The following is a 24,801-nucleotide window of genomic DNA, read 5'->3' on the forward strand; positions in this document are numbered from 1 at the left end:
TTGTATCACCTGCAAATTTACTGTGGGTGCACTCTACCCATTGTCCAAATTGTTAAGAAGTTAAACTGAACTGGACCCAATATTGACACCTGGGGCACCCCGCTCATTACCGGACTCCAACTAGATGCTGCATCACTGACCACTAACATCTGGGTCAGGCTGTTCAGCCAGTTTTTGATCCACCTCACTATCTGCTCCTCCAGCCCATACAACAACAGCTTCTCTGTGACTGTCTTATGGGGGACAGAGTCAAAGGCCTTATGGAAGTCCAGAAAGACAACACCCAGTGCTTTCCCTCATCCATTCTACTCTACCTTGATTCCTGTATATTATATTCTTTAAAACAAACAAACAAATGAAAACCCTGTTCTAAAGTTCTGCGTATTTTTTAAATTACTCTAACCAGAGTATAGCAGCCTGCATCTCTTTCTCCCAACCTCCCCTTTAGTATAGATTCTATATACACAACATTCTTGAGTCATCTCATAACGTCCCAGAAGAGCAGACTTTGTAATTACATGCTCTGCTTTCTTGTACCACTTCCATAAAGCTAAGTGATGGAGATTGCCCATCCCTCAACTTAAGTAGATGACTTGGGAACTTAACAAATCATTTGTAAAAGGAAATCTTATGCAAAACCTTTAGAGGAAAAAACAACAACAACAACAAAAAAAAAAAAAACCACAAAAATAAACACAAAAATAAAACACCAAAAACCAAAAACAAAAACAAACTTAGATGATTTATGACCGTACAAATCAATGCTGGGGAAAAGTTAAACCTCTACTTTAAATCTGTACAAGTTTATTAAATAAAGAACAATGTTGAAATCAGTCTCTGTGTGTTGCTGTGTGTTAGCAACTTAGGGCACTGTTTCCAGATCCTCATGCAGTATGTTTTGTATTAGCATAGACTGGCTTTCCGTCACTGTGTCCACAATACCCTTGTTTTTGTGGCTAAGAGATAGTTATTTAAAATGGTTTTCTGGCATTGTTTTACGAAGAGTGGTTTTAGCCCAGATGTTTGTCCATTCATCATTTCAGCTACTTCTAAAGTGCCCTGCAATTTTAAAAGCAAAGGTTTTTATTTTTTACTAAAATATCCTAATTTCTCACATATAGTTTCAAGCTATAAACTCAAGTAGTTTCCTTCCATTCTAGGGATAAAATTCTCACAAAAAAATACATAATTATACACATTCACATCAAAATGAAAATGCCAAGCAAACACAAAGAGTCTTTTTGGGAGCAAATTGTTGTCATCAGAATTTGTTTTTTTTTTTTTCAGGTGATACTAGTTTCTAAAGAAATACAATTTTTTTCATATATCTTTTGCAGGTTTGCTTGTCCAGAGTCATTCCATAAACCTGGAAAAAATACTTTAAAAAAATTCCATACCGACATACATAAATGTAGCACTATCTCTTGCTGTAAGAAAAAAAAAATAATAAAATAAAGTGAAACAATACATTTATTCCAAAGCCACGGGGGTATTTCATTATATTAATTACAATGGACTTGAAAATATTGTACGTGGATTTGATTCTAAATCTGCTTCTTAACAACATCTCAAATGGTTTTCATTTTTTTTCCTCTGAAGTCTTTCATTTCAATTCTGTGTTTCTGTCTTTAAAAACAAAACCTGGTGGATATTTTCTAAGATGTATGCTGTTTATTTCAATAATTAAACTATTGATCAGCTATATTACTTAATTTAAAATATTGGAAATTCCTTTTCATGGAGGAAATTGTTCAAAAATTACACATGCACTTTTGGTAATAACATGATACCAAAATATTCTATAAGGTGAATAGGAATTTTATGTCAGCAGTAATTTTTCCACAGCTTAAGTTTCTAATGAAATACTAGTAGCAGGACACTACCCCAGAACTACATATACTCTACTTATTATTTAAGTAATTCCCAAGTTATCCACAAAGAGTTAAAGGACAAAATAAAAAAAAAAGGAACATCCAGTACCATTTGCACATTCGACACTAATACATTTCTTTCATTTAACCAAGTAATTTGAGATAATATGTATCATCCAGAAAGAAAAACAAATAATGGTGTGATCTGAACAGGCTCTGTTCTCAAGTAGTCTTCACTGAATTCAGAGAGCCTCTTTGACTCCTAAGCTCCTGGCTGAAGCATTATGGCTTCTCCTTTGTCAGTTGACACAAAGCATATGCTGTGTCAATTTTCAGCTCATGCATCACTTCTCCTTATTGATACCTATCACAAAGTCCTCATTTAAAGATTATCCCTGACACCTTATCTGCGGGGAGAGTCATGCTCAGAATGGAGAGTGAATTGTTAATGTCTAAGTTTTTTGGTGATCAGCTTCTAGTGATCAGTTCCTACAACTTTCTCCCCCTGGCTGCCCAGGCTTTTAATATATTTCTATATTTTATTCAGTTACTTAAAATCAAGTCATCTATTCTTTGTGAATAAATAGACTGAGCCCCTGGTTCCCTCCAAATTAAGACACTGACTTCATCTCCCCTGCAAATGATGTGAACTCTTCTATTTCTTCAGCATTCATGAAATGTAGGAGGATACCAAATACATTAGAATATATTTTGTAATGTTATAATTACAAAGATTGTACAAAATTACCTTGTTATGGAGGCAACCTTGTTGAGATCTCGTGTTAGCCTACAGTACCAAACCAACAGCACCTGAGTTGCTCATCCTCTCTGAAGACTCGGTGATTTTCAGAATCAGTTTCCACTCTGTAAAAATGGCCTTCTTTGCTACTTCCTTGCTATCTATTCTTTTGTACCTGTTTGAATACACTGTATGAATAGCTCTGTACTATCATGTAAGCCAAACTGCTGAATATAAATACTTTTTTTCTCTTCCATATTTACCTTCATGAAAATCTTTGGCCATTTTACTTGGGAGTGATTTCATTGCTTCTTTCATGATAGAGAATTAAAATAAACAAGTCTTCTAGAAATATCTCTAAAGAGACACCATTGGATATTTAGTCTGTATTTGAATATATTATTGAAGCATTTAATGTTTTAAACAAAACTCTGAAGACCAAATTAAGGTGGTTCTCAAAGATAATCTTATTTCCTGAACATTACATCATTAATATAACTCCGAAATTCAGGAACCCTTATAAAGAAGTCTTGTTTTTGGATTTAAACTGGTTTCTGTAGGTCAAGAAGAGGTTCTCTTTCATTTTATGTATGCTATGGTTAACAAAATCAAATTCAGTGTCAACTGATGTAACCTAAACTTCAGCTCTTCTGTGTTCTGATCCAGCAAAGCCTAATTCTCCAAAAATTCACATTTTTGTCTGTGTTGTTGCATGCTCAACAGAACCAGTTCTACACCTGCTGCATTCTGCTTGCTAGATCGTGCCCATTTTCTGTGGGAGCTGATAGGATTAGACAATAAAATTCTCATACACAAATATCCATGTATATTTGAAACAAAGGATAAAAAAAAAAAAAACAAAACAACACCTAAGAATGTGTAAAAGATGAAACTGTACTAGTATTGGACGCATTTAAACATTAAAGCTTATGAAAAGCTTTAACATCTTTGTCTATTAAAAAATAAAAATAAAAATCTGAACTACATGTATGTCCTGTATGTAGATACAGGAGAAAACAAACTTTATCTTCTGAGAATATTTGGTGAAAACTTACAAAACCAAACAAAAATCTTCAGGCTAGAATGATTTCTGATTTTGTTTTTCAAAAGAACTAGCACAACAAAATCAATCTTCAGAGTTGGTCTTTAAGAGTAGCCATTGTATATTTTTAAAGGAACAATATACTGGTTTAAACATATATTCTTCTGACAGGTTGGTAAACCAAATTTATCCTTGTTGACTTCTGGTCAGCTGTAACAGGGTCAGGTTATTTTTAAGTTTTAGAGATCAGCTGAAGATTGCATTAGTTAATCGTTTCCTAGCAGAAAGCATACCTGTAAATCAGTATTATTTTGGTATGTCTCCAGGGAAACTGTATGTTCAGCTTTAACTGGACTTTTGAACAAACTGCACTTTCCATGTACCTGTAATCCTCATTGTTTGGTGCCATGTCATGGTTTACTCTATCATGTGCCTTGCCTGGGGAATTCTCCAACTAACTAATCAAAGAACAGAGTCTTGGCTTGATTGTAAGACTAACACAGAGCCTTGCCTATGTATTTTTTATTTCAAGGGTTTATTTCAGGCAAAGGGGAAGACAGCTTCAGTACACGTAATTTAATTTGTACATTTGATTTCAGTTTATGTTTTCTATAGGAATATATTTTCTCTGTAGAATGCAGCAGAATGTTTGCATTAGAGGTTTTCTAAGGGAAAACGTCAGACTTCTTGAGGCAAAACACTTCAGCACAGCTGGGGACAAAAGCAGCAGAAAACAAAAGAGTGTGAGGGGCATGCACATAAAATACCACACATGCAGCACTGCATTTGGCAGTCCAGAGGCCACAGTGACACTCATTAAGCACTCTGCATTGAGTTTCTGTCCCAAGTACTGGGAAACGCTTATGCAGCCTTTGGGCTAGGACAGTGGCCAAGAGGCAACTCTTGAGCTACTTGGTAGCTAAGTAGGTTTGCACTTTGTGATAAACAACCCATTCAGTGGACAAGGACACCCAGACCTGAGTTTCAGGCCAGACAGAAGAGTAGCCTTCCACCAAGCTAAGCACAGGAGGTTCCCTACGGAGAAAGCAGAACCAGGGAGCCAAGGAGACCAGAGGCAATTTTTCATCTACCAGTACCGTATCAAACCCAACTCAACTGTTTTTAGGCTGGTACTGATTTACAAAAAGTTTCTTTTTGCTTCAGCTTAACCCTGTCACAACTGTCTACACTTCCAGGTTGTGAACTGCATTAATAAATGAAAGCAAATAAGTTTAACTAACTCTGTTATACTTATGTAGCTGAAATTAAAAATGAAAAAAATGGTAACAAACTTATTCATTAAGTTAATCTCTTTAATTTGTTTGTATGAGAATTAAAGAGCTGCCACTTAACAGTCATAGGACAGTCACTGCTGAACATTTGAGTTGCAGACCAAACAACTTAGGTGCTTGTTTCATTCTTGCAGCACAACAAGACTGAAGTTAATAGTTAGGAAACTGATGAGATTTTAAACATTTTGAGCAAGGGAGAGGCAATCATTCTAGTTATACCAGTCTGAAGTTATTCTCATAAAACTCACTCTAATATTAGCTTATTCCTTTTATGGATTAGAATGGAGAAAAATAACTAAAACACTGGACGTGGTATGATATATGAGCCAAAACAGGGCATAAGATTTTAACATGCAGAGTTACTCCAACTGTAAAACAGAAAAGGGGTCAGCATAGTTAAGGACATCTTCTATTTTCAAAAGAGATTTCTATATAGAGAGAAATCATTAGAACAACCACCAACCTACTTATAAATAACAGTTCTTAAATTACAAAAAAGAAAATAAAATATCATTTCATAGCAGAGGGTAGTTTTAGTCTGGTCTTCTTTGGTGATGCTGTGCTGTTAAGTCAGTTTACATGGAATACTCTATAACTAATTTCAGCAGTCCTCCTCAACAAACTCCGGATACTCCTGCCTTCTCTGAAGCATCAGTTCCAGTACTCACCTGAACCTGCAATGTGTCAGTTCAAGGAGCTAAAGCTCTGTGAACAAATTGATGAAGAACAGTTGAAGAACAAGAGAGGAAGGGGACATGTTTTGAACTCTTACACAGTCACACTTAAGGCCAATCTGTTTATTTGGGGCAAACATTAGGAATAATCTCTAGAGTTTTGAATCAAGTATGGGGATGTAGCTAGAAGTTAACACCAATATGACAATGTAAAAGCCAATGAAAAACTGGTATTTTGCTGACTTCTACTGAAGGATTATTATAATATTTCTAGCCATTCTTTCTAGTCATCAAAGCTGTTTGGACAGAGTCACTGAGCTGTTGAACCTAGTAAGCAGTCTGTTAGCAGCAATTAGCTGAAAAAACAAATACATAAGTGGAATTTCAGTAAAGACATTTTTCAGGTACTCATGGGTATTGTTTATTACTTGCAACAAGATTACCTCATGCCTATTTGAATGAAGACATCTCAAGATACAAATCCAAGTACAGCTGTGATGACATACCCAGACTTTCACTGAGTTACTAGTGGAGAATTTGAAAAAAAGCCAAGCACACAACTAACGAGCTTCCAAGCCCATGTTACCTGCAGCTCAGACATTTGTCTTCACAATCACAGAAAACAGCAACACACACCCCTGTAAGCTGGGAAAAGTTACCTGTTATTTGTGGGAACCAAGAAGAGATTTTCCTGAGAGGATTAAAATCAGCCACTCCTACAGTTCATAATGACACCAGTAAGTGAAACACATGAACAGCAACCTTCCTTAAGTATGTTACAATCAAGTAGCAGTAAGATCCGCATGCAATAGGATACCATGAGCAAAGTCTGAGAAATGAAAAGATCTGGGGACATGATGTTTTTCCATAAGCTGCGGCTACAGTTAGAAAAAGAAAGCCCTAAGTCTGGTGGAAAAAATGGTAATGGCATGTGGGGGGACACAAAGTCCTACAGATTCAGTGAAAATGATCTCTTATTTAAGGAATTTATGTATATAAATACTTGAAGGGAGGGTGTTGAGAGAATGGAGCCAGTCTCTTTTCATTTGTGCCCAGCCACAGGACAAGAGGCAGCAGGCACAAACTGAAGCACAGGAGGTTCTGGCTGAATATGAGAGGGCACTTCTTTACTGTGAGGGTGACAGCGCATTAGGACGGGTTGCCCAGAGAAGTTGTGGAGTCTCCTTCTCTGGAGATATTCAAAACGTGTCTGGATGCCATCCTGCGCAATGTGCTCTAGATAATCCTGCTCGGCATGGGTGTTGGACTGGATGATCTTCAGAGGACCCTTCCAACCTCGGCCATTCTGTGATTCTGTGAATCTAGTCCCATATGTTCTAGACCACATCTACCTTGTATAGAGAATGCTGTCAATTCAAGTTTGTGTCAAGGACATTCTGTTGTCAGTGGTCAGAATGAAAATGGCTGCTCCCCAGCTAATGGGGTCGCAGTACTTAACTCAGACACAGTTTATCCAGGGAGTGTGGACTGTGCTGATCTCTCTGTCTAATGCTGGGGGTGTAACTACAATACACCAATGTACAGTAATACAGGTATCTTAGCAAGCTTTCCTAACTAAACTTACTGCCCTTTCCATACTGCAATTTGCTCCTCATTCAGTTGGGTTGACATACACGTAGCTGCTTCTGGGTCTGTGAGATCATCACGGAAAGGGCTCGTACTATAAAATAACCTTCAATTTTTGTTAAAGCCTGATTCATCTCACTGATTCAGTTTATACTATCACTAAACAAAGAGCTGTATTTGCACGGTGATAGTAAACTACAGGACAATGGTAGGAACTAAAAGCTTAAGTATGGAATTCCCTTTGCTTGCTGTTCAATGTCACAGAAATACTCCTTAGTTAACACCTATTTGAGATAAATATTCCTTCTTACTTGACTTTAAGTATTAAACCAAGCAACAGTAAGCAAAGTTGTGGGTACACTAGAGTCATATATTCTAAAGCCATTATGCTTTTGGTTATACTGTGTCTTCTATCTTATATCCACAATATTGTGCATTAATTTTGAATCAACTCAGCACAACCTGTTGCATCCACAAGAAACTACAGTTTTCAGCTGAAAGAGGACTGTCAACACTTCCACCTGAGACTGGTGCCTAATTGCAGAATAATTTTTTCCCCCACTGTTCCTATTTTCTGGCATTAGTCTGTAAAATCATTTCACAGTACTGCTGCTCAGCTGACCCTGTCCTGTGGGAACAGAAAAAGGGGGAAGGAAAGCTATTTCTTTCCTCATTCTGCAGCATTCCTGAGTTCTGGTCTGAACCTGCTGGTTAACTGTTAGTGGAGTCAGGAAACATCAATCTGCTCAGCAGCCCCAGCTAACAGGGTATATTTCATTGCATATTGACCTGCCAGTTTTATGCCTTGGAAATGACCAGGGTTGAATACTGGGATACTGGGAATGGAAAGCTAAGTGCTGACACAGGATTGCAGATGTTAGAAGGTGTAGTGAAATGAGATTCTTTCAGGGCTGCAGCTTGAAATAGAGCTTTCATTGCTCTTTGACAGATTCAGCTTTGAGATACCAATGAAAAGTTAGCCCTTCGGTTTAGCTGTAGTTCCAGCCTTTTACTCAACCAAGTGGAAGATTACTTGTTATATCTCCACACTGCCTCTCATAGGATGTACCTGCAAAAATGAAGTCAGACACAGCTGTGTCCAGGACATTCTCACTGCCTCCATCAGGAGTATGCATGATTAGATTAGGATTGTTCCTTAAAAAGTCATATAATCTCTCAAACTGCAATCTATGCCATTATTAACGAGTTATGGGCACATCTCAACTTCTGTATCTCAAATCAACCTGCCTGAAGTGTTCCCTTTTATATAGCAATTAAATATTAAATAAACCAAAGAGCAAAAGGCAAAACATAATCCAGCAGCATTTAGGATACTGGATTAACAGGATCCCTGCTCCACTTCATACTGTATTATTTATGCAAGGTGGGACTACTGAGAAAAGAAGTTAATCTAATTTTTCATAAATATTAAACATGAGTCCCAGGAATATATACTACTATGTGTGGTGAAACAAATCTGTAGTAGCTATTCAGGCTTCTTTCAAACAGTGAAAAAAAAAAAAAAAAAGCATCATAGTACTTTTAGCACTAGTGGGAAAGATAGTCAGCTAGGGCATAGAATATTACATTTAAAAGCTGTACACAAGTTCACAGAACTTTGCATACAACTGGAGATGATTCTCTAAAATCCTATAAGAATGAATGCCCTAGCCTCTCAACCATTTTAATTAGAATTTTGGTTAACAATGGTAATGAGAAACATCTCCCTTCAAAATACAATACCGATTACTATTTTTTTAAATATTCCCATAGAACATTTGTGTCTCAGCAAATAAACCTTCCCAATATTTTACATTAAACTTCTTCATATCTGCCATGAATTAATATGTTCTATTAAGCATCAGAAAGTTGGAAAGGAGGACTGTAATACTGAAATAAACTAGTTAAAATTGCAGAAGAGATGAAGAAAGGTATACGTTCAAGTTTGATTTAGTAAGAAAGCAGTTTAAAGTGAAATTAGTTTTCAAGGAATTATAAAATCATTTAAAGAAGTGACTATAGCTTTTCTTATGTAATTCAACAGCAACTGAGTTCAGAAACTGTTTCAAAAACAGATACTAAAAAACACTATTCAACATCTGCACAACTTCCTCACATGTTTTACGGAGTCAGGTGATGCACTACATCAAGTATGTCTCTCTAAAGACTTGTTTTAGAACTCACCCTACTTTAAACCATAAAGTACCTCTTTACCTCAACAAGTTCATCTTGATTTATACTGTTATTGTGAAATCATAATCATCTGGAATATAAAATGAAGGGTTTATCTAAATGTCAGTATCAGTATCATACACAGATAATCAAGCTACTTCTGAGCAAATTATCCTATTTCAGTTAGCATCACTGCATTAAAGCAACTCTCTACATAAATGTTCTACTGTTAGTCTTGTATAATGTCAATATCTTTATATTTGATAACCTTTTTTCTTTCATAGAATAAATGGTGCCCCACTGTTAGGCTCAAATTCCTATTTGAGAAAATATATTTTTAAGCAACTAATTCCGTTTAGAGTTTTAGTTAAGGAAAGATTCTCTTCCATGTTTTCTTCTGAAAACTATTGTGAAACATCACTGTGTGCTCCTCACTTCCATCTGCTGCCTGAAATGATTTCCTTAATCTGCTTCAGTTTGTAAAGCATTTGGTTTGTAGTTCTTCAGGGTAAAGCATTCATTCGTATAGCCACAAGTATCATTTCTTCTAGAATACAGATGCAAATAAACACCAGGCAGTGGCATGTAAATGACACCATGTTAATACAAATGCCTTCTTACAAGTTAGAGTCTAAAAGAATACATGAAAGAGCTCATTTTAATTAAGGCATTTCACAACATATTGGACATTATTCAAAGGGCTGAACAGCACTGCTGTACTGATATCTGCTACCCTTTTTTGATTGAATGGCAATTGATAAATATAGAAAAACGGTTAAGAAAATCAAGAGCCCCGTGGGTTCAGTGGCATACGGTATTATTAATCATGTGATCTGAGTAACGCTTGCTCAGTGCTCTGATAGAAGACAAATACTAAAGGTCCTGCAAAAACGATACTGATGGCAATCATTCTTGAGTAGATTCTGCTTCAATTATGTTATTGCAGGTTTAGCATCATAAAACCCTAACACCCAGATGTTGTCAGTAAATAAAGAATATCTCATCTGTCCTTGAAAAGAAGCATACATATTCATGCAGATAATTCAGCAAATGGATTCCACCTCCTCACCTCATCCCATTACACGCCAGCCTGGGAAAGGACTTCCATCAGAAGACAGAGGCACTGTCACCACCAAGAGCATTTTCAGGCATTAGATAAACTTGATTTCAAAATTAAAGTCAGATGGTCTACACAATTTTGAGCACACGCAACATTACATTGGGTATCTTGTATCACTGCTTTTGTGCCTAAGAGAAAGACTGATTACTAAATAGGACAAATGGCAGTCAAAATGTGGAAGGGGTAAAGCCTGAGCAGTTAATGTATGGAAGGTATAAATGTAATGAACTAAAAAAACTAGTTTGTCACCTGAATTTTTTATCCTGTAAAATACTTAAATTGTTTTTGTGACTATATTGACAAAAACGTATTAAAATGTTTGTCATGGCTGATTTCTATTACAAATCATATCACAACATGATATTTACCTATGAGAGTTGCTGACAGAGTTTCCAATAAAGTTCAAATTAGCCAAGACTATTTGAATGATGACAGCTAATTCTGAAACATGGCACTCACTGACAGCAGAGTGACTCACAGTTTTACATTAATGTTCCAACATTACAAAACATAGTGTGATGATTAGATACCATTATTACTATATAGTTTCTATAATGACTACAGTCTCTAGCCTGGATTGCTTTGTTGTGTGCTGTACAAATACAGAAGATATGTTTCCTGTTTCAAAGAATATACAACCTAGTAATTTCATGCATGAAACATACTCAGTAAATCACAGACTAGAAGAGGTCTCAGGAAGCCATCTAGACCATCTAAGTGCCCCAAGGAGGGATCCCAGAATGGATACCCTCTAATCCCAAAGAGGGATTAACAATGCCAATTTCATTCCTGAGATTTGCTTAACTTGTTCATAAAAAGTCCCAGTTATGGGAATTTCACAATCTCCTTAGGCAATGTAGGCTACTGCTTTTTTATCTGTACTGTTATAATGTTCTTAATATCTGATCTGTATCTTCCTTGCTGCAACTTAATCCAATTATTTCTTTAGCAGTCTAAAATCAACAAAAACAGACTACTAACTTTCTGCAGAGCCAAGAAACACCACTTCTAGCAGTTCATATATATCACCCTTCTGTTCTCTCATTTAGATTTACCAGTCTTGATTCATTTTTTCATATGCCATGTTTTCCTGATTTCTAAAAATTCTTTCTGCTCTCCTGCAGACTCTGCCTATCTTCTGTGAAGTACAGTGACTCCAAATGACGAAGTATTTCAGTTGAGAATGAAGAGAATAAAAGAATTACTCTGTACACTACCAAACAGACTGCTGTTTATAAATCCTGACATGGTATTTACTTTTTGCACAGCAGGATGGCAGTACTGACTCCTCTTCCTCTTGTGTATCATCACAGCCCCTATTTATACAAAGCTACTTCTTACCTTGTTCCTTTATTAGTGTGATTGAGTCTTCATGTCCAAGCACAGCCCCTTGCTCCTCACTTGTTCTTCAGAAACAGTACTGTCAAAATTATTTTGCTTTCCCTTCCTGTTTTCCAGTTAAAAAACCCTCTCCTTTCACTGTTGTTTTACTAATGCATTTACTAATACCTTTGGTATGACATTATCCAAGTGACTAATGAACAATTGATTAGTTCCTACACCAACCAGATAACAGTGTGCAGCTTGTTTTGAACTGTCCTTTCATTCTGACAGTGACCCACTGATAACCACTTCTACATGTTGTTCTAAGGACCAGTGCATCCAGCACCATAGCTTCATCCAGACTACGCCTTTCTACCTAATTTACAAAAATTTCATGAAACTCTATGCAAAGCCTCACAATACCCAAAATGCTGCTGCTGTTCTTCTGTCCTCAAGACATGTCCAGAAAGAAACTGGACTATGAAAAGACTGTTTCTTTTCTTCAGGAACCTATATCACTGTTACTTATCTCTAGGTTTTCTTATATTAATTTTAGTTTCTTCCAGCATATTAATTTCAGCCTCTTCCAGCAGTTTATAACCAAGTAACCAACACACAGATTGTGTCTCTCTGTTTTCCTCGTTTAGGAATGGATGATGCCTCCCCTGCCTGCCAGGCCAGTGTGCACTTCCCTGTGCCCCCAGGAGGAGTCAGGGGACAACCACCCCCAGCAGGACATGGCAAGCACCTTGCCCTCTCGCTCCTGCTGCAGTCCAGCCCCTCATGGGCATACAACTGATTTGCCCCAAAGCCCCTCCTGTCTTCCAGTCAGGACCCCCAAATGACACCATCTGACCTCACGTGAGGCTGTCATTTTGGTACAGCCATAACCCATGTGGTAATGAAGCTTTCTGGGACTGGCTGGCTGCTGAAGCCGTGTTGTGGTCACTCAGCAGCAGAAATTCATCATGTTGCCCAACACAGGGCTACCATTTTGTCACAGCTACCGTTTTGTCAGTGGCACAAACCTTGAGATCCCAGTGTACCTGGTGATTAGTTGGCAGCTGAAACCCTGCCTTCCTGCTCGCCTGCAAGCTTCTCAAGGGAACTCATATATTCTTGGTATATCTGATATAAAGACATGTAAATATTGCTATAAATATATACAGAAAGGACTGTAGAGATACATATAAATGCATTCATACGCTTCTTTATATATATGTCTAAACAAGTTTTATATTTGCAGAAGTTTACATATAAAAGTTTGCTTAATAAGAGGTATTGAAATTAATAAAGTTTATACATAACAACCACCTATTACTGGGGACAGCGACAGGACCAAAGGGAATAGCATGAAGCAGCACCAGGGGAGGGTCAGGCTGGGTGTTAGGGAAAGGTTCTGCACCCAGAGGGTGGTTGGGCACTGGGACAGGCTCCCCAGGGCAGTGGTCACGGCACTGAGCGGGACAACACTCTCAGACATAGGGTCTGGTTTTTGGGTGGTCCTGTGTAGAGCCAGGAGTTAGACTCCATGGTCCTTGTGGGTCCCTTCCAACTTGGGATTTTTTATGAATCTATAATAAACAAATTAAATAAAAAGAAAATAGAGTTGCAGGATCACCAGTTAAAAAGACTGCTGAAAAACTCCTAATATGTCTGGGGTGGGGTAAATTGAAAGGGATTGGGAGTGTACCACAGAGAGGGTGGGGGCATTAAAAATTTGCAGGTCTGAAGGCAGAGGGCTAATCTTGTCAGTATAACCAAAAGGCCCGTTTCCCAAATTTCAAACCAACCAGATCACCATACAGTCTTACTGGTAGTGCAATCTTTGGACTTTGCATCATGCTACACATTACTGGCAACACTGCCTAGTGAAATGGAAAGCCAAAAGAAAAAATCAGCTTTAAAGAAACACCAGGGGACACCAAGAAAAATTTGCAAAGGGTTTTCTCCAAAAGACAGCATCATTTAGATAAATGATAGTTGGGCTTGAATTGCTGAAATAAAAGCAAATTATGCAAATTATGACAAGGGCAGAGGGTTACATTTATCAAAAGGTCTCTTTAATGTGAATGGCTCTTCTGAACCTGATGCTGCAGTAACCATGCCTCATGTGAAGACAGAAAATGAAAGCTCAAAGTGAAACTCCAGGTCATCTCCTCCCTACATAGCAGAGTGTGCCTTACAAACTCAGAATGAAGATGTCTTCTACTGTAACACCCAAGTGGCTGAAAATAGGTGCCAACAGGTACCCATCAAACCCACTCTTTTCTTTCCCAATTTTGCTGCAAAGATACAGCACCATTGTTCAGAGTCTTCCCCATTACCAGTTGTGAAAAAAAATCCTGGGGGGCAAACTCTGCTCAGCTGAAAGTAATGGCATCTCAATGGACAAGCTCTTCTTGATGCTTGTCTGTACTGGGACCACTTCAAACAAATCTAGTTTGGATTTGGTACACTCTTCTGAGCAGCTGTGAACAAAAGTCAGCCCCACTAAAATATATCAGCATTTCTAGTGGTAGAACAGACCATCTTTCTCTGGATTTCTTGTTTCTATTCCATTGTTCAGTAGGGTTTGTTATTCTTTTACTTCTTGCTGTGGATGGAATGCAGCCTGGCTCTACCCATCCTTTCCCATTTAAGGGTTCGAGGAAGGCCTTCTCTTCAGAGATGTGACGTGTCTCTTTTTAAAAGCTGTCTCTGAATATAAACAAGCCCAGAGACCTCCTGCTTTGCCAATGTTTGCAACTTGGCCACAACAGCCTAGAAGATGCATCTGATCATATCTTTGGCCATGTTTTCAGAGCACTTTTAACATGTGACTTAATAATTTCCAATCTCTTCTGGAAAAATGATACTGCTTTTGAACAGAGGCTTTTACTCCACAGTAATGCCCTGAAAATCAGGGATACCATTGCAAATCTGGGCTCTGTAATAATTCATATAAAAGCATGTGTCCTCATTTCTTTTACTATTCCCTTTACTACTTATCTTCACTACATAATGGTGTGTGCTCTTAAAATACCAGAACCTTCTATGGTGGCAGATGCACCTTCACCATCTCCTTGCCTGATGTGAAGTAAGGTATGCTTGTTTCCATTTGTATTTGGTTCAGTGCTGTCTGTACTGATATGGTGTTATACACTGGAATATAATGCAGCTTGTACTTTGTTGCTGCAATGATTTAACTGCTATTACAATTTGCCAGAACACAGGCTGATAGTGGAACCAATAAATCTGTAAGCACCTGGTGCTCGACAAGTTTTGTGTAGAGGTAGATTGAGATAAAGCTTCCAGTGATGTCAGCTGAAAAGAGAAACTGTCACTGGCAATTCCAGGAGAAGCTTCCAGAAAAATGTGTTAATTCTCCAGCCGTACAAAAAGTGTAAGAATTTTCATCTGTTAAATCTCTGTTTTTCTGATTACAGGACTGTGTACCAAGACTATAGCTGGTCAACAGTTAAAGCTCTGTTGTTGAAGCAATAAATGTTCATACACTCCAGCAGTATGGATGGGTAATGGACTCACCCCAAAGAGTATTGTCATGTCTTACCCAGCAGTGCTATTTCCAGCACTATGAATATTATTCCAGCTGCTTGGGCAGTGTATTTCTGCAAGCCCCACCTATTGCTTGCCTGACAGCTCCTGTGAACTTTTACACCTGTTTGGTAATGTTCAAACTGTTGTTTTGTGGGAAAATCCTTGTGCAGACATCACTGGGGAGCACAATGTAAAAAACACAGTCTGCCATCCTTCTTTTTCTCGCACTGTGGCTCCAACTGCTAAACATCATGGACTTGAGAGGCTTTTATCCAGCTGTTAAACTTCTAGGGCTAGCCACACCACAAACAGCTGTTTATTTCTTCTTTTCCTTTTTACTGCTAGGAAGTTTTCAATTTTGCAGATCCTGTCCTCATCAGGGTTCAGCTCTTGAAGTTCTTTGGAGAAAAACACAGTTTTGATAGCTTGCTGACTGTAGTCTACTAAGCAGTACATGGGTATCTGCCCCTTGCTCACAGTTTCATCTACTGTGATGAACATCTGCTCATAACCATCGTCAAAACTCTCCTTTGTTACAGATAGCCTCATGCAGTCTTCCTTTCTGATTGGAGACATATTTTCTCTAATTTTAAACTTATTCCCAGACATTGTTTTCCAAATCTTGCAGAGCTTGGAGGTTTCACATCAATAGCTTAGACTGGAAGCTGTTTATAAACTACAATAATACGCCAAATGAGCAAAAGGGATTGCATGCTGTAAAACATCCCCACATCTTGGTTTTTAATATCCTGTTAAAGCAATCTGCAAAAGGCTTCTACCCCATTACTAGCAACAGAATGGTGAAAATTACACTACTTTAACAGCTTGTCTTAAGGCTAGTTCAAAAGAAAAAATAAATCCATTCCCTGCTTGGGTTGTAATTTGCAAGGCAGCAAAAATTGTTTTAAAGACCATAGCTATTTAAGAACCCATTTTGCTTTTCAGACATGCAGTCCAGGCACATTTTGTAATATATTCATCACTATTAAGATACGCTTACACTGTTATGGTGTCCAGAATATGCCACAAATACCTGTTACTTATAAAGTGCTTTCTCAGTCTTCCATGTGTTGTAACTTTACTGTATTTCCGTAACTGTAGTCACGTGTGTATGTATGTATATGTATATATATATTTGTATACAATATACATATGTGTATATGCATATGAATGAAGACCTTTGACATACTTCTGGGGTAAAGAAAAAGGATTTCAGCTGTTACAGGGAGCTCTGAGATCCCATGCCACAGCACGTGTGACATGGTCATGTCAAAATGGCAGCTCTCATGGACAAAGGGAGGACTTCTTGGTCCAAAGAAATGTGACACACTTCTGGGCTAAATGGATCACACAACTGGAAAAGGGTGAGAGGCTTGTGGAAAAAGAGGAGAGGTTTCTGGGGACAGTGATCATCAGGTTTAAGGGGCAGGACTTCCTGCAGAAGTTAAGGAGAATCACAGCTGCATCATCTTGTACGAAAGTTGTTCTTTAACTGATACTAACTATATTTCTCTTGATGGCAGCCTTTCTTCATCCTCTCCTCCATCTTTCTAAGCCACATTAGAGAACCATGTTGCTACCACTCAAACCAGGAATAAAGATATTTGAAATAAAATAATCTATGAAACAGTATATAAGAATCACTAGAGAGAGGATTTACTTATTAATATTTTAACATATATTACTAACTACTACTACCAGTTTGGGTTAATTTATCATTACGCAGGCTAAGCAGATACATGATGGTTATGGTATAGTGATGATAGAAGACACATGAGGCTGGGCTTTTCCTGGAGAGAAGACTGAAAGAAGTGTCTTGAATTGAAGTAGCCAACAATTTCTATCTTCCTTATATTAAGACACAATACTATCATACCCAATTACCTTAGATAGACTAAGATGCTTTATGTTGCTGTTTAAAACAATAAAGGGGCCACATAAAGGTCCTGTCTTCAGATGCTTAGGCCTTGACATTGAACCTGGCAGTTCAGTAGTTCAGTTAAACCTGGCAGTTTAGTTAAAACTTCCACCGCAATACGTAATTTCTCTATTGATGTTTCAAAAACTAATCTTTACTCTCCACTTAAATTCTGTACCTTTTCTTTTTCTATTTTAAAATATTTTTTCTATGTTTACTTTGTATTCACACAATCTTCACTTACCTGCCTTTCATATTACCAGAACATGTGGCTTTGCCCTACCGTAACATTAAGTGCAGTGTTCTTTAATTTCTCTTTGTATCACATGATAAATAAAACATCTTCTAAAGAAAAAGCCTACATTCTTTGGATCGGCTTTCTTGAACTCATGATTTCCCAGCTAATATTTCGGGGTCAAGAAGTAGCGACAGCAGTGATCCATTCTTTTGGATCAAGCTCGGAGCAGATGTAAGAGATCTGGCTACAAGTCATGTTTGCTTTTCCAAAGACCATCTCTTGTTTCCTTCAAGGAAGAAGTGTGACACCACATGGAAGCACATCTAGCACATGTTATTCATCAAACAGATCATTCTGTCCTAAATTATAAAACTTCTGGCTTTATACTGTGATTGTTCCTATTTGTTCTTCCCTAGTTAGAGGCCTGAAGGTTTTTTGAAATTATCAGTGCAAAGTTTATTGACTGTTTTTATGAACCAGTACATACTTGTTCACAGCAATTGTTATGTATCACGTGTTCACTGGAAGTGGAAATGCAACGAATTTAAAATACTATTAATATGGAATGACTTTACCCCAGGGGAACAATGAACACACTAAGAGATTTGCTTTGCTAAACAACTGGCTACCTCAGGTTGTCAGGGGGTTGAAAATCAGGAGATCAGAAGATTCCTCAAGGCAAAGAAAACAAATGATATCAGACATAACAAATGTACTGAGATATTTTCAGAGCTTACTAACTGTGAAGCTAGGGGGATCATAGTGATGATCTAACTTACATACAAAGCTGACATGACTTCCCCAAATGCAATCCTGAACAGTTGAGATCTTTCAGAAAAACGTATTTTTATCATCAATTTTACACTTTCTTTCTTTCACATTCTTAATTCAACAAGCTGGAGAGAGGCAGGAAGAGAAAACAATGAAGATAAAGCAGAGTGTCCTTGGGTCTTCAAAGGACAGATACAAAATACAGTGTTCTCTTAGCAATGTAAAATAATCCTCTAGTTCTTTTTTGGTTCATTTTATCAGCTTACTGTTGCAAGGTATGCAGGTATATGCAGTACAGGAAAGGTCACCAGGCAGAGCCACAGCTGCACTTGGCAGATAGGGGAATAATGGTTCCTATGCTAAATCCAGATTCAACCTGCCCCACAGAGCATGTAGCAGAGCTCTTCCAAATGCACCAGACCTATCATGTATTCTCCATGTGTGCGCATGTGACTGCATGTATTTAGTAAGCTTCTGAATACTCTTCTGTAATGCTTATGTGTTGCAAATACTTCTGGCATATTCAGTCCCTCATAATGCCTATGATGTAAGACAAGAGGCCTGGACTATGGAAATGAATAGGTGCTTTGAGATTTACACTTGTATCTTTGAGTTAATTCTTTAAAATATTTTTTCTTATCTCTCAGTTTCACAATTCTCAATGAAATATGGAAAAAACATACACATAATAAAGCACTCACAGTCAAGAGTCTGAAACGCTTTCGAACACTGCACTGTACAGACTTCTCAATCTTTTTGTCTGTCAGATGGTCTTGTTTGGAAACTCCGTAATTATCTGAATGGCTGAGTCTCATTTGCTGTGGATTTGTATCTTCTAGCTAGTTGGAATATTTAATTTAAAAATGAAGTTTATATACATGTGTAATAAAAACAGACATATATAATTGCCTTCCACCAAATAATTTGGCTGTGACATGTAGACTGCCACACTGAATTGCAGAAATAATCTGACAGAATCAAGTGACTGCAAATGCTCCAACTGTTCTTTCTATTTTACACATATTTCTATATAATTTGAAGGAAGCATTGTTTGAAATCTTACCCTTACTGCCAGAGTAATTTGCAATTAGATAGCAAATAAAAAAGTGTAAAAAGATAGTGTGACTATATAAATCTTATTTCTATAGGGAAATATGTTTTTGCTTCTGAAGGACAAGTATATTAGGACATAATTAATTAATTAATAGATAATTAATTATTGCCCCAAACTAAGTACAAATATGCTCTCTGTTACGCGTTGCATAGTTTGTCAAATAAATAAGCTCATATAAAAACATGACTTTAAATTTCAGGAAAATGATACTATAAATGCAAATGAATTTGCAATCCTGAAGAGGATTTTCAAGGCTTGACCTACAGCAGATCTCAAGTGGAACTGTTCCATAAGAGTAACCTGTATTCATGAATATTATAATTTGAGACAGAATTGATTGTTTTGCCTCTCAACTGCCTCTCTTTTCTCCCCTTTCTAATCATTTTAATGTACATCCTAAGGTATGCTCTTACAATAAATCAATTTTGAATTACGTGTTGGATGGCAAAAGGGTTATTTGTGTTTAAGTAAAAGTAAGCTTACTGTATGCTTGCCCAGATTTAACCTCCAGATACATTTCACAGATGAATCATTATAGTTACAACTAGATTACAACCTTAGTCATGCAGTCAGAAACTGATACAAATTTCGTCATGTTTCAGTGCTTCCTGATTTCTTATTTTAAGAATTTCAATCCAAACTTTACTCTGTCTTCAGTCCAAACATCCTACATAGCTAGTCTATTTTGAAATACATTTTAAACAAAACTTTTGCAAGGTTACTGGCTATCCTGTAAATCAAAATATGAAACTTTTTTTATTGCAAGAAAAAATTCCAAAAGACTGTAGTTTGTATAAAAAAATTACTATTAGTGCAGAATTCTACTACATGTATATTTCTTCTGTGAATATGAAATTACCTGCAATACACTATAAAAACTTTTGTTGATCAGCTGCAGAGAACTGCCATGCAATTACACTGAATTTCAGAAGACAGCAAATTTGTAATTCCTAAAGAAAAGGTAAGTAAGGTGCAATGTTCCAATTAAGATGAGATGACTAGATCATTTTGGTATTTATCAAGATTCACACTTAACAAGTGGGAGAACCATTTTGATGGAGGATGCAATAGCTGCAAGTCTCATAAAGTCCTTTTACTTCTGTGATTTGAAAATATTCCTTTTTACTCACTGATAACAAACAAGCAACAATTTGAAATGGTCACAAGATTCTCAGAAGAAAGTTTGTACTAGTCTAGACCATACCAAAAATGACGGATAGTTGTAGAATAGGAAAAGTAGAGGTTTAAATTACATTGAGCAAAATTTTTGGCTGGAACTTTTATCCAGCCACACAGGCTAGAGTCATCTGAAACAGCAAAGTAAGCTGTACCAGTTTTAAGAAGTTGTTTCAAAAGAGAAAGAAAATGTAAATAGTCTGAAATACTCAAATAACTCATCACAGCTTTTTATGAAGAAAACTTCTACATTTTACATACATAGGACACTATCATAACTCACTTAATTTTCTTTCTAAAGAAATCTTTAAAATGAAATGGTTTTCTTTCTGATTAGGCAGCATTAACTTAGTTCAGCCTTGTTTTGTCTTTTCAATTTGCCAAAACACAATTAAGAAAACCTGCTAATTTCAATTACACTGTCTTTAAAAATAGTTTTCAGAACTGCCAATGAACTGAAAAATCTGTTATATAAAAGTCCAATTATATTTTCTGCAAAAAATATTTTTTTTTTTCAGAAAAACAGAGTTACATAAAGGCAAGTTGTAGGGCTAAAAATTGATTGTAAAAAGAGTCAACTTCATATGAAAGTTTCTTAGCAAGTAAATTTTTATAGGGATTAAAGGTCAAGTGAAATAGAACCATTACCAACCAGTATCTACCAGAACTGTGAGATACTATTCTATCAGAGCTAAGTCATTACCTCTTCAATAGAGCTGGGCAATAAAAAAGATAGCAAGGCGGAAGGCCAAGAAAGTGAGATACCATCCTTCTGTCATTATTTAGTTCATGGAAAAATCTGAATCCTTGATTTCATAATGGTTTATTAAATTGCTCCACATTATAACTTGGGGTGGGGGAGGACTGCAGAATAGGTATAGCCAGAGCTGACTAATCAATATAAAATATTGCAGTACCATGAGCTGGTTCTTCAAAAGGATTAAGACCAGCCGGAAAGAGGGTAAATGTGAAAGCTATGCAAGGGTAAATGTCAAAGCTATACAAGAATGGAGACCTAACCAGGGAATGAAGGCATCTCCCCAAAAAGCGTAATCAGGAAAAGGTAAACAAGGAAGTCTTTGTGAATTATGTAATCAGAGCATTCTATTAGCCCAATTAATTAGTCCAACCAGCAAGTTTTGGTACAGGCTGAGTTGTGCTTCGATTCTACCTTCTGAAGTCATCCAGCCTCTCTAAGGGCAATTGTACTGAAGGAATAAATGAGAACCAGAAGGGGCACTGATGCTGAAGCCACAGAAGATTAAGATTTTCTTGACAGAATAGATCTTTGCAAGAAGGGTATTAGAATAAGGGTATTAGGAATTTCGTGCAAAACCCAAACAAAATCCTGCCTGAAGGATAAGAAGTGTATTGATACATATGTATGTACATGTAGGTACACAAACACCATTAAAGTCTGTAAATTTAACTGTCTGCAAGTACCTGAATATTAGCTTTAAACAAGACAAAACCAAGAGGTAATAGGAACAAAGTGTTTTTGTAGTTTTATGAGTCTCTAATTAACCTGTGTCTAATTCTGATGAGGAATACATGCCTGGGAGACTAAAAGTTTGGACTGAAATCCTGATGCAGCTGAGGGAAGTGGCTGAAATCCATTTGCTGCACTTCAGTAAGGAATGTGCAAAAGTGAAACTTCCACAAGCTCTAAATGAGGGCCAGAGGTTTCAAAAGCCAGCTTTGTTTGCAAGGGCTGTTTCTGATAACGGAGCTTCATTTGCAACGGGTGTTAATTCATCCAGAGCCATGAAAGCTGAACAAATTTAAAAGAGATCTTTAGCTGGGCAACAAAAAAGATCACAATCCAATGGAAATAGCTTAAAAGCATATAAAGCCCTTTTCAGATTTAAAGATGAAAAATCAGAAACCTGAAATATCCTTATAAGCTCAGTCCATTGGATAATGTTGCCCTGTCAAAGCATCACATCTTTCACGGGAAAATTTAGTCTGAAAGATTTCCAGACCAATTTTAAGAACTCAAAAAATACTAGGATTACCTATCAGCTTTTGCTCTTCATTGCCTTTATACTATCAGCATTTGTCTACATTATGTTTTCCTTAAAGATTGCAAGCTGCATGCCAGATGAGGGCAGACATTATTCTTTGTGCCAGACTCTTTCACTAGGCTGTACTTCATCAAAGAAGACCGATGTGCTCTCGTGCCAAAGACTTTCTGTAGGTATTTGGTGCCACTGAAAGTGTATATAGCAAATGACTGCATTCATTATACAGATATTCAAGCATTACTTGTTGCTTAAATCCTGTTCACTCCACAGGCAATCCACCCACCTGCCTTGGGGAAGGGAGTGCCTATTTCAGCCCAATAATAGCAAACCCTCTCTCAAAAGAAGAAAAGACTGATAGCTGCAGAATAACATTTCTGCAGCTTATGCTGGCAATACGGAAACAATCTATACGCTGTCTTGCAGGCTGCTGCGCTCTCTAGAGGGAACTGATAGCAAAGGAAACTGTGCATATTCTTCAATTCCCCTCCCCTTCCCAGACCATTAATGAATTCTCAGGTGCTGTTGGAATAGTGAAAATATTACTGATGACGACAATGCAGTGTTTCAAAAAGATGCAGAGAAAAATGGCTAAAAAGATGCTTTCAAAATCAAATCACACTGTTTTCTTTATTTCTCACCAGCTCAGTTAGCAGCTTTTCTCTTCTTCCCCTTCTTTCTGATATCTGTTTCCCTTCTACCTTCGACTTCCAGTCTATGCCAATAGCAAAGAAATCTGAGGATAATAACATAGAAGAAGATCTGGTAACTAGTGAGCATATATATATGAACACAGAAGAGAGTGATGCAGGAAGAATAAAATAATAGCTAGGGAACAGTAGATACTGGAAGACACGACCGGCAGCAGTTACGGGAGCTCCGGGAAGCTTATTTCTTCAACCAGCATATCTTCATTAACGAATTACATAAATAAGGAGTACTTAGTGAACATACATAATATAAAGGGGTAATAGCATGAGATCAGTATTACTAACTGCATTAAAATATTTCCCCAAAATAAATGCAATTCTGAAATGTCATTTTAAAAAGCTGTGTACGAGAAGTGGCATCTCTGCGTCTGGTTTCTTTCAGCATTTTAAAAGAGCAACTGCTGACTGTCAACTTAAAGTGGTCTTTTTACAGAATGTGAACTGTACAATATTTAGCATTACATATTAATTTTATCTGATTTTACTTTTTTAAAGTTTTTCAATTCTGCTAATAGTCTACTCCGTTCTTTATACAATGACACTAAATGCTTTATAGTCAGATAAACATACAGTAGGAACAGGTTTAACTGCAGTACTTACTTTTGCCTCGTAACGAGAAGTATGTTGACCCATGTCAATTCACGAATACTTCCTGAACAAGGACGTGAAAATCCAGCATTTCAGAGTTTCACAAATACTAAAAGAAAAGAAAATAATAAAGAAAAAAATCCAGAAAGAAAGAGTGAAAAAAAAAAAAAAAAAACAAACACAAAACACCTCAAAGTAAAAAGATAAAGAAAAAGCCTGTAAGGTTTACAGCTCTGACTGCAAAATATTCAGCCTGGCAGCTCCAGGAGAAATACAACTCTGTGTACTTGTACATGCTCTCCCCATTAGAGGAGGAGTCAGTTTTGCAACACTTATGTTCCTTGCTTGAGGCAAGACAGTGATTCTCTTCAGTACAAGCAATGTTTGGAGTGTGACAGCTTTAAAGGTGAGAGGTGTACTCTGAAGCATAGGAATGCATCAGCAGAAAAAGGATATTTTTAAGCATCAGCTACATATGCTACAGGTTGTTGTGGCTTCTTTTAAATGCTTATTGCCTACGGGTGTTTTTTTTTTTTTTTTAAACTAATGCCCCTTACTATAAACCACATCTATAATAACCTTTGTGCATCAGTAGACCATGTTTTGTCATCTAGAATTGCAGAAAAACACATTCTTTTTACAACAGAATGAAAGTTGATGGTACAACAAAAAGCTGACTAAACAGAATAAAGTCTTTTTTTGGTAATTTTGTTAGCTTTTTCCTGTGATTTGAAAGGAATTTCAGATTATGCAAGGGGATTTTGAATTTAACTTACATAGTAAATTATTCACTAGTCATCCACCTCTATTCAATTGAAAGCATTTTTACATGTTCTTATTAATGCTTTCATTGACTCACATTTTTAGCTTTTCTGTATTTATGCCAGTGAAGTGAAAATAAAATG

General features: G+C 37.0%; 1 protein-coding gene across 9 annotated transcripts in view; it reads right to left on the bottom strand.

Moving 5' to 3' along the window:
• Positions 1-24,801, bottom strand: part of PRLR (prolactin receptor) — a 151,407-nt gene that overhangs the window by 71,137 nt on the left and 55,469 nt on the right. For 7 of the 9 annotated variants that reach the window (XR_014319328.1, XR_014319329.1, XR_014319330.1 and 4 more), the window contains exons 1-2: positions 23,909-24,111; positions 23,240-23,334 (exon numbers count right to left, since the gene is read on the bottom strand). The gene's annotated coding sequence lies outside the window, so the exon portion shown is untranslated. Of the gene's footprint in view, positions 1-23,239; positions 23,335-23,908; positions 24,144-24,801 lie in introns of those variants that run through there. The other 2 variants (XM_082782988.1, XM_082782987.1) reach the window with 2 other exon arrangements.

The sequence above is a fragment of the Aythya marila genome, assembly GCF_965140915.1.
Source record: "Aythya marila genome assembly, chromosome: Z".
Lineage (NCBI taxonomy): Eukaryota > Metazoa > Chordata > Aves > Anseriformes > Anatidae > Aythya > Aythya marila.